The 14,846-nt window shown below is 34.0% G+C and overlaps 1 non-coding gene across 1 annotated transcript; it reads left to right on the forward strand.

Annotated features, from left to right (window-relative positions):
• The first annotated feature begins 737 nt into the window (after positions 1 to 737).
• Positions 738 to 808, forward strand: LOC142875321 (small nucleolar RNA SNORD56). Its single transcript, XR_012922711.1, has one exon. It is a non-coding gene; the product is annotated as a small nucleolar RNA SNORD56 (small nucleolar RNA).
• Positions 809 to 14,846: the final 14,038 nt, after the last annotated feature.

The following is a 14,846-nucleotide window of genomic DNA, read 5'->3' on the forward strand; positions in this document are numbered from 1 at the left end:
CTATGGCTCCCATCTATATTCAAAATTGAGCAAAGTATCTTTTACTATACAAATTGACTAGTTGTAATTACATTTCTCCAAAAATCTAAGGTAGAAATGACACACTTTTCATAAGCATCTCATAGATTCTTCACAGTGGCACTGGTAGATTGGCCTAATATTGATGGTTTTATGAAAATTATCACAACATGCCACAAATTTTTGGAAAGGAAATATTCTAAGAATATACAGTATTTAAAGTTGCTTTAAAGACTTTCATCAGTGTCTTATAAAAGTAATTATATAAATTATACATGGAGACCGGTAGCTCAATAATTTACTATCTATGTATTTTTATTAAAACAATTTGTTTCAGTGTATCTTTTAAAAAATCCTTTAAGGATTCAAAATAACAAAAATAAATAGATTAAACAATAATTTCTGCAATTGACATTTATTAATAAAAGTTCTTTTCACACTTAAAAACTTTACAGAGAATTTATGATAAATACATGCACATCTTTACTATTATGCATTACATAAGAAATCATATTTAAATGAAGGACTTTCTAAAATGTTAGTTTATTTATAAGTAGGTACTTAAATAAATACAAGAAAAAAGTGTCTTGATAATTTATTGAATTCCTTTCTATAATTTTGGTATTGTTTAATTCTGGTGGTTTCTTTAGATTTGTTTCATTTTTGAGCATTGACTTGTTTAGAAACAATATTAATTTTTGCCTGTTTAAAATATTTTTATGAAATAATGGCAACATTTTAAATCAACAACAGTTCACCTAGTGAGTGTTGATAATTTGGGTATAACTACGAAAAATGAAAATGAAAACATTTTTAAATGATAGAATGGTCCATATGTTAAGGTTACATATATTGCTCATGCCCCCCTCCATGAATTACAAACCTATAAAAATATGAATTCAATGAATCTGAATGATGAATTCATTAAAGTGATGATTTTTTTTTATCTTTTGACCTTTAGAAGAAGGTTGGGAAGTAAATTCATAAAATATATTCATTCTTTCATATATTCATCTGAAGTACTAATTTGTGTAGAAATTTTTCTAGAAACCCAGGATATGGAATGAATAGTACAGTCCCTCTGTTATTCAAAATCAAATATAGTGAGATTGACATAAATTATTAAATAACATTAAATGTTTTAGATATGAAATGGTAAAGAGATTAAATAGTAATGAGAAGTAGTAGACTTGAAGGTCAAAGAAATGGATAATAAGGGAAAAACATTAGAAAGTAGGTCATTGTCATGTTTTATAAAAGACATGTTGGTAGACTTAGGGGTGTGTATGTGTTGGGTTGGTTGGTGGGGTAGGACAGGGTTGTGGGTGTTTAATATAAAAGCAAATTTTAATAATTGTACTGTGTTCTGTGTTACTATAGCAGAACATCTAACAATGGATAGTTTATAAAGAAAAAGAGATTTATGTACTTCACAGTTCTACAGGCTGTACAAGAAGCATGGTACTGGCATATGCTTGGCTTCTGGTAAGAGCTTTTGTGTTGCATCAATACATAGTGGAAAAGTTTCTGTTCATGTCCTTTGCATAATTTTTGATAGGGTTGTTTGATTTTTTCCTTGCTCATTTTCCTGAGTTTTAAATAGATTCTAGTTATCAGCGCTTTATCGGATGTGTAGCTCATGAAAATTTTCTCTCATTCTGTGGGTTATCTGTTTGCTCTCTTGACAGTTTCTTTGGCTGTGCAGAAGCTTTTTAGTTTAATTATGTCCCATTTATTTATTTTTGTTGCTGCTGTGATTGCCTTTGGGGCCTTCTTCATAAATTCTTTGCCTAGGCCAATGTCTAGTAGAGTATTTCCAATGTTTTCCTCTAGAATTCTAATAGTTTCACACTTAAGGTTCAAGTCTGTTACCCAGCATGAGTTGATTTTTGTGAGAGGTGAAAGGTGTGGGTCCTGTTTCAGCCTTCTACATATGGCTATCCAGTTTTCCCAGCACCATTTATTGAATAAAGTTTCTTTTCCCCAGTGTATGTTTTTGTCTGCTTTGTCAAAGATTAGATGGCTATATGAGGATTATTTTATATCTGGGTTCTCTGTTCTGTTCCACTGGTCAATGTCCCTGTTCTTGTGCCAATCCTAAGCTGTTTTAATTACTATATCCTTGTAGTATAGTTTGAAATCTGGTAAATTGATACCTCCTATTGTGTTTTTATTGCCTAGGATTGCTTTCGCTATTCGGGGTCTTCTCTGGTTTCATACAAAGCGTAAAATTATTTTTCTATATCTGTGAAAAATGATGATGGTATTTTAAAAGGGATTGCTTTGACTCTGTAGGTCACTTTGGGTAGTATAGACATTTTAACAATGTTGATTTTTGCCAGCCCATGAGCATGGTATGCTCTTCCACCTGTTTACATCCTCTGCTATTTACTTCTTCAGTGTTTCATAGTTCTCCCTGTAGAGGTCTTTTATCTCCTTAGTTAAATATATTCCAAGGTACTTTATTTTCTTTGTTGCTTTTTTGAAGGGAATTTAGTCTTTGATTTGGTTCTCACTTTGACTGTTGTTGGCGTATATGAATGCCTCTGATTTCTGTGTATTGATTTTGTATCCTGAGACTTTACCAAATTCATTTATCAATTCAAGGAGTCTCTTGGTTGAATCCTTGGGATTTTCTAGGTATAATATCATGTCATTAGCAAAAAGGGAGAGTTTGGTCTCTTCTGCTCCCATTTGGATGCCCTTAATTCTGCTCTCTTGTCTGATTGCTATAGCAAGGACTTCTAGCACTATGTTGAATAGAAGTGGAGATAGTGGGCAACCTTGCCTTGTTCCAGTTCTAAGTGGGAATGCTTTCACTTTTTCCCCATTCAGTATAATGTTGGTGGTGGATTTGTCATATATGGCTTGTATCATTTTTAGGTAAGCCCCATCTATGCCTATTTTGTTAAGTGTTCTTATCATAAAAAGGTGTTAAATTTTGTCAAATGCTTTTTTTGAGTCTATTGAGAGGATCTTTTCAAAAGAAGACAGAAGAATGGCCAACAAATATATGAAAACATGCTCAACATCTCTAATCATCAGGGAAATACAAATCAAAACCACAATGAGATATCACTTATCTCCAGTGGGAATGGTTTTTATTAACAGGTCCCAAAACAATAAATGTTGGCATGGATGTAGAGAGATAGGAACACTCCTACATTGCTGGTGGGACCTTAAACTAGTTCAACATCTGTGGAAAGCAATATGGAGATACCTTAAAGCGATACAAGTGGATCTACCATTTGATCCAGCAATCCCATTACTGGGCATCTATACAAAAGAACAAAAGTCACTCTATGAAAAAGACACCTGCACTCAAATATTTATAGCAGCACAATTCACAATTGCAAAGATGTGGAAACAACCCAAGTGCCCATCAATGCATGAGTGGATTAATAAAATGTGGTATATGTATACCATGGAGTACTATTCAGCTATATAAAACAACGGTGTTATAGCACCTCTTATCTATTCTTAGATAGAACTGGAACCCATTCTACTAAGTGAAGTATCCAAAGAATGGAAAAATAAGTACAACATGTACTCACCAGCAAATTGGTATTAACTGATCAACACAAAAGTGGACATATAGGAATAACATCTATCAGGTGTTGGGCAGGTGGGAGGGGGAGGGAATGGGTATATACATACATAATGAGTGTGATGTGCACCAACTGGGGATGGACACACTTGAAGCTGTGACTTGAGGGAGGAGGGGGGAAAAGGCAATATATGTAACCTTTACATTTGTACCCCTATAATATGCTGAAAAAAAATAAAAAAGGAAAAAGAAAATACATAGTAGAGAAGATCAAAGGGGAAGCAGGCATGTGAGAAAAGATAGTAAACCCAAGGGGCTTTCCAGCTTCTTTTGGGGACTTATCCTTTCCTCTGAGAACCAATTCAGTCTCTCAAGAGTGATAACTCACTCACTACCATATGAATGGTATCAAGTCATTCATGAGGGATCCATCCCTATGAACTAAACGTCTCCCACCAGGCCCCATCTCCCCATACCACCACATGGAGGATCAGTTTTCAAGATGAGATTTGGTGGAGACAAACAAACCATATTCAAACCATTTGTTTGTCTGTTTTTGCCACACATACTCTGTAGGCCCTAAACATTATTTTTTTTTTTTTAATTACATGTTTGAGTCAGGAGGTGAGTGATGTCTTGCTTTATAACCTCAGCTACTTTTGGTTAAATTGTCATTAAAGAGTCTTTACTAAGATAAGGTGAGGCAGTGGTATAGAGCGTTTTAAGAGCAAGATAGAAAGATGAAAACACACTGCAGAAGACATCAATCTAACATACTTTCTTTGTGGGTTCTCTCCTTTCCTGGTCCTTAGTAACATAAGGCAGCTGGTTTGGCTAACTCCTTCCACTTCATTTCCCAGGTGTCTTATAAGAGATATGGGAAAAGGCAGTGTTTTTCCTCTAGATGTATGAATTAAAAGGGATATTTAATCCTGGGGCTTTTAGTACCATTTTTTCTCTCTTGAAAGGGGGGGATGGTAGGAGAGAGAGAAAGAGAGAGAGAAATAGATGTATTCTTATGATCTTTTTGAACACCTGTCTCCAGACATGTTTGAAAGGAATTCTATTCGGAGACCAGTGGCTCTTAAAGTGTAGTGCCCACTCCTGAGAACTGTTAGAAAAACAAATTATCAGTCCTCATCCTAGACTCATTGAATAAGAAACTCTGGAATGGAGACCAACAACTTTTATTTTAGCAAGCCCTGTGGGGGATATTCTCATGAATTCTGAAGGTTAAACATCACTGCCCAGACTTCAGATATTTTATTTTTGTCTCTTTAAGTGGAAAGATCCTGGATAATACAGTTGCTAGATTAGATAGAATAGGTTGACTAAAGGTAGCTGATCTGTACTGTGGACCCAAAGGGAATTGAAATTATTTCGAGTAGCACCAAAACATATGATTATGTGATTTTTATAGTCTACCTTAAGCTATCCAAATGTGTGACTACAGGTGGTAAATGGTGAGGGTTTTTAGGGAAACCGTCTCAGGAAAGCAAGAACCAAGAAGTAGAACCTTAACTGAAGATTCAGGAAGGAAATGAAGCTATAAGTGAAGTGATCAATAAAGATACAAAGCTGAGCTTAAGGGACAAGGTATCAAAGAATGTGTCTAGGAGAGTAAGGCAGTGAAAGAAGGCAGGAGGCTATGGTAGATATTTTCATATATAAATTCAAGTTAGAGCAGTTCTAAGGGTTAACAGGGTTTGGGTGAGGGCACAGGAACAGATGCCTGAAGCTAATGATAGCGAGGGTTGTCGGTATGGTATTGAGAATACCAAACAATTCTGGATTCTTGGATCAAATAAGTGTACATTCACAGGAATATAGCCATGTGCCAAATTCCATAACAAATAGGGGAAATTGTTAGCAAATAAGGGCAATAAGGTGTTTTAGGGCATCACAGCTAGAAAAAAAAATGAGCCTCAGAAATGAAAGCAATTTTGTGTGAGTGGGAAGTTATGGTCAAGGAGTTACACAGGGAGTTATGAGAACTGTAACAGGGTTTGTAGAACATGCCACATGAGATGTGGGATTATAAACCTCTCTCGCCAGAGAGAACAACAAGAAGCAATACTTCAAAGTAGGGGAGGAAGGGAAGTTTTTCATGAAGGCGCAGAGTTGGAGGCAATATTCTGAAATGCTTACTAAGAAGCGATGCATCCATTGTCTAGATTAAGTGGCGTGATGTTAAAAGATGAGAGAAGAAGCAAAAGTAAGCATGCTCTATTTTGCTTCCATTTTTTTCAAGTAAGGAGAATGATATTCAGAATGGAAGCAAGGAAGATGAAGATCATTTTCCGCTCTGTTAATGTACATTAACATCTACCTTAGACAATCTAAGATCATAGCTGATCTATTTCTGTAAATAATTTGTAGAAACTCTTCCCAGGAGTTTCTTTCTTTTTTTTCTGTGTGTGTGTGTGTGTGTGTGTGTGTGTGTGTGTGTGCGCGCGAGCGCGCGCATGTGTGCGTGTGTGTTATGTGAATAGTGGGCCATATTTACTTGCTGTTCAGACAAATTACCCTTGGAGTTTTGTACATGGTAAATGCAGCGCAGAATTTCTATTAGTTCTCTCCCCATGGCTTACAAGGGCTACAGTCTCATGGCCCTTTGCTGACCTAGCACTTGTGATTGTCTTTATTCTAGAGTGCTAAATTGACCGTAGGCAGGGCCCTCCTAGGCTTTTAAACAGTGCTTATGATGATTGACATCGGAGTGTCACTATTAGTGTTGAGGAATTTGATTTATGATCTATATTCATTCAAGCACTATGTAGGTACCAGAAATCTATAAATTTGTAAATGTGCAAAGCTATTCTCCAGGTTAATAGATAGGGTTGATAGAAATCATTTATCTAGCCCTTTCCCAAGCAAAGAAAATATTCTTAAAAATATCCTGGGTCAAATACACAATAACCTAAGCAAAAAGTAGTATTTCATTTTCATAAATTGATCAGATATTTTATATTCTTGAGAAAATGATAAAAAATAGGAGTTGAGATCATAAAAGTAATATGGCTTTCAATTTCTTTCTTTAAAATGTCATATGTTGAGTGGCGCTTGTTTTTTGTTTTTAATAGTAATAGTCCCATGATTGGGTTTTAGTTCCATAGGCCCAGGCAGAGAGGATACATAAATGAAATAATAAAATGCATTTTATATTGAAAGTTGTATTTAAGAATTATTCTTTTCTGCTACGTATTCATGGCAGTCTACTTGTCATCGAGCCAATGTGTTTTCTTTCCCATTTCGGCAAGCATCACATATGTAAATCTAGTCCCAGCACATTAAAAAGCACATATATTAAGAATGTTAAACATTCTCTATACATCAAAAAATGCTCCTGAGCGGCTCCCTGTAGAGTGTGTCTATCTCCAGCTAATGAGTTTTAATGTATGATTTTCTTGTACCTTACCTTTCTTTACACATCAATCTGTTCATGGCATCTGTCATGCAAACAGTAACAGAAACCGCTGGGGCTGTCAAGAAATTGACACCTTTCTCCTTTACCAGAATCTGAAAAAGATGCCCAGATTTCTCTGAAATTCTCCAGGCAAATTATGTCTTTCTTTTAAAACCAACACCATCTGCCCAGGCAGAAATTTGTGAGCCAATTGTCACATAAAAGATTTTAGCTGATTTCTGATGTTCAAGCTTGTTACATTAGGTTATCAAGCTTCCATTTAAATAGATAACATACCTTGCACATTTCAAATTGAAGATGGATATCATAGAATATAATAACATGGGTTAATTTTAGGCAAACTATGAAGGGTAACAAAAGCAGTGTTGGCTTATACTTAAAAATGAAGGTACTCAGTATGTGTTTAAAATAAAAAGATAAGCACTGAGACATCCTTACATATATACATATACATAGAAAAAATATATGGTTTCTGGATTTTTAAAATTTTTTTCATTCGGAATGAAAGTTAAAAGCATAGAAAAGTATATATTATCAATAAGTGCAAATGAGTATTGTTTATTTTCATATTTTTTGATTAAATGCTCATTCAGATACAAATTTAACCAATATAATATAATGAAGTACAATCTCAATAAAACACTCAATTTCATCAAAAAGATTCCATTTATAACCATTTTAATCACATGGCTAATTGTATTTAGCAGACAATTCATTCATAAGAGAATTCATTTTTACCTGAATCAGCTAATTAATTTAATTAAAGTAATAATTTTTCCCTAATTATAAACTTCCTCAAATATTTATCATCTTAGAGAAAAAAATACATAAGCATATGTTTTCCTACGTGTATATGTATATATAGATGTTTATATATCTAGTATGTATACTATACATGATGTAAATTTTTCACTTAAACATCATTAGTACCATTCTGAGTAAATAAATATGCATATGTAGCACAGATTTTAATATTGAAAGGAATTTCATCATATGCATGTATCACATATGTAACCTTCTTTGAGGGACTGTTAAGAAGTTGCAGTGTTTTGCTGATACAAGAGGCAGTCTGATGAACATTCTTAAACGTAAGTTTTTATGAACTTTCACAATTCTGTTCTTCAAAACTTCCCAAGAGTTGTGATTTATCATTAAAAGAGTATAAACATTTTGAAATTTTGGATATATAATGCCATATTCTACAAAAATTATTAATTAATTCATGCACTGTGGCAGTGCATGAATATTCTCATTTCACCATGACTTTGCAATTTCAATTGGTTACCCTCTGATAATTAAAAAATGGTCTCAATGTTTTAATTGTTTCTTTTATAGCTAGTAAGGTTTAACATTCTTTCAAAAGTTCCCAGAACATTCTATGTAGTTTTGTGATTTATGACCTTGAGCATTTTTGGATAACAGTGTTGATTTTTTTCTTATTCATTGGTAATAACTGTATATTCTAATAAAATATAAATCTTTTATATATTCTATAAGTTATGTAGATTTCCCAGATTTCCACTTGCATTTTAATAAGTTTTATGATGATTTATTTTATTTGCAAAATTTATCAATCATGTATGTCAATATTGTCCTTATGGTTGCTATCTTTGCTCTAAAAAATTTCTCCTTGCTCCTTGATTGTACAGATATTTAACTATATAATCTTCTGGAACTTTTATAGTTCATTGAGTTCATTCTGTTCATCAGTATTTTCTAATACTAATATATATCATTTACTAATGAATCTTTCCACTACCAACTTTAAATGCCATATTTATCATATGCCTTGTTTTTATGAGTCACGAGACATGTCTCTGCATTATATCCTCTAGGCTATTTATCTATTCTTGCATCAGCAACACACTCTTTTAATTATTTCATTCAATGGAATGTGTTTTAGGACAAATTCCTTACCCAGTACACTTTCCAACTCTAGTGTTCTTTGTTTTCAGGAATTCTATTATTATTCTCACATGCTGCTTATTACAGGTCAATATTTGAATGATTTTGTTAAGTTCTCAAAAAAAATACATTACTTTTCACCTGAATGTCATGAAAACCTACCCAAAATGTTAGCTGGATATGGACTGCCTACCCTTGCAGTTTACTGTGGCTATAGGATTAAATTAATGCCAAGAAGAGTGAGTGGACCTGGTGGGGGCAACTTCTAAGCTCTTTCCTTAAAATATATTGCCCTAGACCATTCACCTTTGAATTGGTACTTGAGAGAGATACAAACTTCTCTTTTATTTAAGGCAGAGTACGATAGAATATTTTTTTCTACCACCTGAGCCCAAAACCTAACAAACGGAATTGTATTCTGGGATGTGAGACACTGACAAAAAAATCCTAGAATAGAAGGGCTTGTGTTAGAAATTGCTTAAAATGTAGAAAGGACACAGATGTTATTATAGTCCCGAAGTTTGGTCACCTGTTTTATGACAAGGTAAAGCATTTGCAGAATGCTTGCTTGTGATCACCTAGAAATTAGACTCAATACTTATCACAGCTGCAATCATAGGGGAGCTGGTTGAGAAAATGTAGAATGCTAGTTTTTGATGGCTGCTCCTGACTGCTTTTAGTAATATATGGTGAGAAGACATTCAGCCACAAATTGGCCAATTTGTAAGCACATATGGAAAAGAATGCTGTAATTAAGGGAGGCTCTGTGTGCAAGTGACCTGGAATATAAACTGATCAAATGTCCAGACATTTTTGGCATTTGAGGGTTAAAAATTACAACTGCTTCTTTATGGAAACAGCAGGAATTAAGATTACTGCCAAAGGCATGCTGTAAGCAAAGATAAGATTAAGGGTGTTGTCAAACCACATGAATTTATGGTTACAAATGCCTCAGGGAGCCCCATTAGAGGGGAGACAGGGTTGATGACCTAAGCTCAGAAGCCATCCAATATAAGAAGTGATTCAACAAGTTCAGGCACTGTAACCAAAAGAGATCTTTGGGAATGGTTATGTCACATAAAACTAACTGGAAGCAAATTGACCAGAGACTAGTGAATTTTTAAAGGAATTGCATTGCTAAATAAATGACAAGCCTAATCACAAAAACCTATGATTGTTCAAGCTCCATAGTAGTTCTCAGATCGCCAAACTTCCATATTTTTCAGTATTCACTGAAAGAGCGGGCCGTCAGGTGTGATGGTCAAGGGAGAACCTGAAAAGAGTCAGGGAGGGGGTCATAAACGAGTGTGAAAAAGGAAGTTGACTCTAGAGGGAAAAATCAGGGTTGGCAAGACAGGCTTAATAAAGGAACTTACCCTCTCTGAGGTAATTAGAATTCTGCCAAGAAGGGTGCTATATTTGTTATGGACAACTGAGTATTTTCAAACCTTCTCTTTTCCAAACAATAGTTTATTTATGTAAACATTTTTGTTCCTAATATTCCATAAATATTGATGTTTTTGTCTTTGATATTATCATTTCCCCATTCTCTAAAACATCTCTTAGGAATTAATACAAAGAAAAGAGCATTAGCCACAGATTTTGGTCTTTGAACTGGATATAAAAGGTAAGTAGAACCTTGGATTAAGTTCTTGCAGGGGTTGTGTGTGCACATGTATGTGTGTGGGTGTGTGTCTGTGTGTCTGTGTGTCTGTGTGTGGTGTTTTTTATGTGGAGACCAGAATGTATGCATACTTAGGAAGCCAGAGGGACCTAGACAGAGACTAGTAGCTATTTCTCAACTTCCATTTTCTCATTCTTTCTTTGAGTAAGCATGACAATTTTAAAATAATGTCCCCAATTTTTTGACACTCTTCCATTAAAAGGGGCATTCTTTGTCTCCTCTTAAATCTGGTGGCTTTCTCTGCATTGACCAGTAGAATACAATGGAAATGACACTGGGTGACTTTTTAAGGCTTCTTACAGTGCCATTTTAAGGTAATGAAATTGCAGCCTAATTCTCTGGAAAACTTTCTCTAAGGAACCCTGACTTACCATGTAAACAGTCCAATTGCCCAGATTCTGCCATGCTGGGAGAAAGCACCAACTGGTCCATGTGAAGCGACCACGTGGAAAAGCTCAAGAACAGCAAGAGAAATATCTAACCCACCAATAGCTATTCCACCACCCTGCAGCTCTGTTCCTCCTCCAGATACCTTCTAATTACAGCTAGAGAGACATTAAACCAAAACCACCCAGAAGAACTCTTCCTAAATTCCTGATCCACTGAAAGCATGAGAAATAATAATATGATCATTAACTATTTTAAGCCACTAAATATCGAGTTGGTTTGTTACTGGGCATGTTTTTGAATAACTAGAGACTTCATTTCCTAGCCTCCTTTGCAACCAGATGTGCCAATGTAACTAACTTCCTGCCAGTGAGATGTGTGCAAATCCTAGGACATCTTCTTCAAGATTATATGCCCTGGCTTCTCTATTTCCTTCTTCTGGCTTACTTGGAAGTAACAAAATTAGCAGAAAATTTAGAAGCCACATGCTAAAGTTGACAGAACCACCTTCACATCCCTGGGTCTGTCATCTCCTGACTGTTAGATTAAGAATAAACTTTCTTACTCAAGTCACTGAATGCTGATGTTTGTTGGAGAACCTAAGCCTGCACTGAAATAAATGCAATCATGCTCAAATAAATGCAAAGATGTCTTTTTGATATTGAAAAAAGTCATTGATACATATTTTCTCAGAAACACATGTATCAACCTCCATTTATTCAATGTATATTTCCTTTTAACAGGAATATTTTATAGTTGGAATGTTTTATATAGGTTTTATGCATATCTTTGTAGCTTTATCCTAGGGTGCTTTAAATTTTTTGAGCTATTATGAATGACATTTTTTTTGTTTTTTTTTCTTATTTTCTAAGTGGTATAAGAATACAACTGATTTTTAAATTGATGTTTAATTAATCAGCCTTATTATTCAATCTTGATTTTTAATTGTTTCTCCTGCTTTTAACAATATGAAGAGATATTGCTCACTCTTGCTCTCTGATCATAGTAACATCCAAATGTCAGTTCTCCTTTTGATGTTTCACTTAGGATTTTCATATTTGCTTAGATTTATTTACTAATATATTACTTTGAGTTTTTGCAGCTTCATTCATATGATATTTGTCTCTACCACTTTTTTTTATGTTTCTAATCTTATGTTCATTAGGTTTTGTTCAAAGTTAGAGCAATTTGGGCTAGAGAATTCCCTTTTAAAGAAAAATGCCACAATACTTGAATGGCAAGAAAAAAGTCAGATTTTGAAAGGTTTGAATGAGTACATTTATGAAATATTCTGATTTTATGGAGTTTGTATAATTCAGAACAATTTGGAGAGCTTTCTTATATCTTTAGGTATAGAGGATAATTTGGGTTTTCTATATTCTCTTGAATCATTTTAAGTCATACATGTTTTTCTCAAAAAGTCCCATTTCCTTAATTTTTACTCAAGAAAATTTATTAAAAGGGGAAATTATGGTCAATTTTTCAATGGCTTTAGGAAAAAATAGCACAAGTCATTTAGAAAATGACTTATCAAAACTTATGGGGGTAATAGACAAAGATATAGTCAGAAGGAAGTTCATAATTTAAAAAGAAATTAATTGTTAAACATGAAATAATAAGAAAAATATATTTCATTTAAAACTTGAACATGAAAAGGGGGTTAAGTGAATGAAACTGCTAAAAATGAAACTATACTCTAAAATATAAAAGTAAAAATAATAAAATATTCAAAAAAGCTAATATTTTCAGGAGAAATAACAAAATAAAAAGCATCTGGCAATGGTAACTATAAGATTGAGCACATGTAAACCTTCAGCAATGAGAAAAATTACTTGACTGTATATATTCATATATATGTGTATTTCCTACAATAATACACAGATTACTGACATTTCTAGCAAAATTTGGAGCTTACTTATTTTCCACATACCACTACTTCTGATTTTCTCAATATCTATGTGTCCTTCATTCACGATAAATCTTTTATACTATCTCAATTTGTTATCATATGATATTTTACAAACATAGGTGAACTAATCCATTGCACTTTCTAAAATATTTCTAACGGATGGCTAATGTCTTCATCACACAGTTTATAAAACAAATCATAAACCATGAAACTATTCAAGGTGAGAGAGTATGGAGTAATGACAAAGTTCATATGTAAAATGTTTAATCTCATGAGCAATGCTTTTTATTCTACCCTCAAATTTGAATTTTCCATGTTCCCCTGGATATCTTCCATGCTAATGGGTATAAATCATTAAAGTTGCACTTAAGACTTTTTTACATTTTCAATCAATGTTGAGATATGATGTTATGGATGGGGGACTTTTGATGCAGTTCTTAGCATTACCCTGACAGTCTCAAACTATCAGAGATATTTGTTACAAAATTTAAAAATAGTTGTCAGACATATAAGAGATATCAGTGCCATAATAACAGGAAAAAAATTTAACTAAAGAAAACTACTTCTCTTTGTTGTTTTAAAACAATTTTAACAATAATAAAAATTCAGGATCGTGTCAGTCCCTTTAAAGGCTGTTTATTCAGTAAAAGATTGACTAACTAATATGAGACATTTAATTAACATTAATTTTTTCTGCGATCTGCTTCTAAAAGTCAGAACCACATTACCAGAAAACAAACTGAAATGGGGGAATAAGTAAAGGGGAAAACACTCTCCAAAGTATATTCCATGATAAATATAGACCCCTCCTAATCATCTTCCACAACTGTAACCTACTACATGACCTTGCTGGGACTGTTGGGCAATCCCATTCCAACAACTGTCAGAATAATTCTTTTGAGAACTAAATTTGAAGAATGTTTTTAAAAAAAAAGTGGGGGGGGGGAAATAAGGCTGTAAGCAAAACCGAGGACTGTTTTTAATCTTTTTGCACAGTCAAAATCTCTAAATGTGTGCACATTTTAGGGTGGGGGACTGAGGCTATATTTCCATACACATGGCAATTACCTACTTAAGAGTTTGCTCATTTTAGAGCCCAACAGTTTGAATCAAAAGTCTTATACGACAAAGCAGAGGAGCCTTGAATAAATGCACTGTTTGCTTTTGTTGATTTTTTTTTTTTACTTTAAACATATTGATGTTTACTTTAGTCCCCTAGATTTGTTTACATGGGAATGTTTACATATGCAAAAGTATTTCCCTATAGCGTTACCATGGCTTATTAATCTTCAAAGAAACCATACTTTTTATGAACTGTAATAGACAAGTCTAAAATGAAGGCTTTCAAATTTTTTGACTCTAGAGTGTTTTGATTTTTCCCCCACACTGCAATAAATGTGTTTTTTCTGATTTGATACTGCAAATAAAAAAGCAAATTCTGTCAGCATAAGTCACCTAAGAAACAATACCTGTGCTTGTCTTGCTCGTAGTTCTCTAGCACCCTAAATATTCTGAATAATTGAACTGATCGGACCCCTACCAGGTTATCTACGATGACTGCTATGCTGTAAATTCATACTGAAAACTATTATATTCTCCTGAATTGCTGAAGCTCACCAGATAAAATAGTAACTTTTCCACAGATTTTCCTGTCAACTGCAACCTGGAGGTAGGATTTAGGAGGGTTACTGCTTTAGTCCACTGACAGAGAGTGATTTCCTCACTGTCTTCAGAGCACCCTTCCGCAAGCCTAGCATTAAAAAATAGGACGCGCATATTCTAGTAATAAGGCTTTACTGTAACAGATCCAGAAAGGTTGTCTTTAGGCACTTTCATTTTTAAGTCTTGATAAGTTGGCTCAGCAAGGACTCAGAGTAGTTTCTTGTTAAGTAGCCTTCTAGCATGCTGTCGAGCAATTTGGCAGTTACCTTCTTGCAGATTCATTAGTTTATGCTCTAAGTCACTCATT

Source organism: Microcebus murinus, chromosome 13, assembly GCF_040939455.1.
Source record: "Microcebus murinus isolate Inina chromosome 13, M.murinus_Inina_mat1.0, whole genome shotgun sequence".
NCBI lineage: Eukaryota > Metazoa > Chordata > Mammalia > Primates > Cheirogaleidae > Microcebus > Microcebus murinus.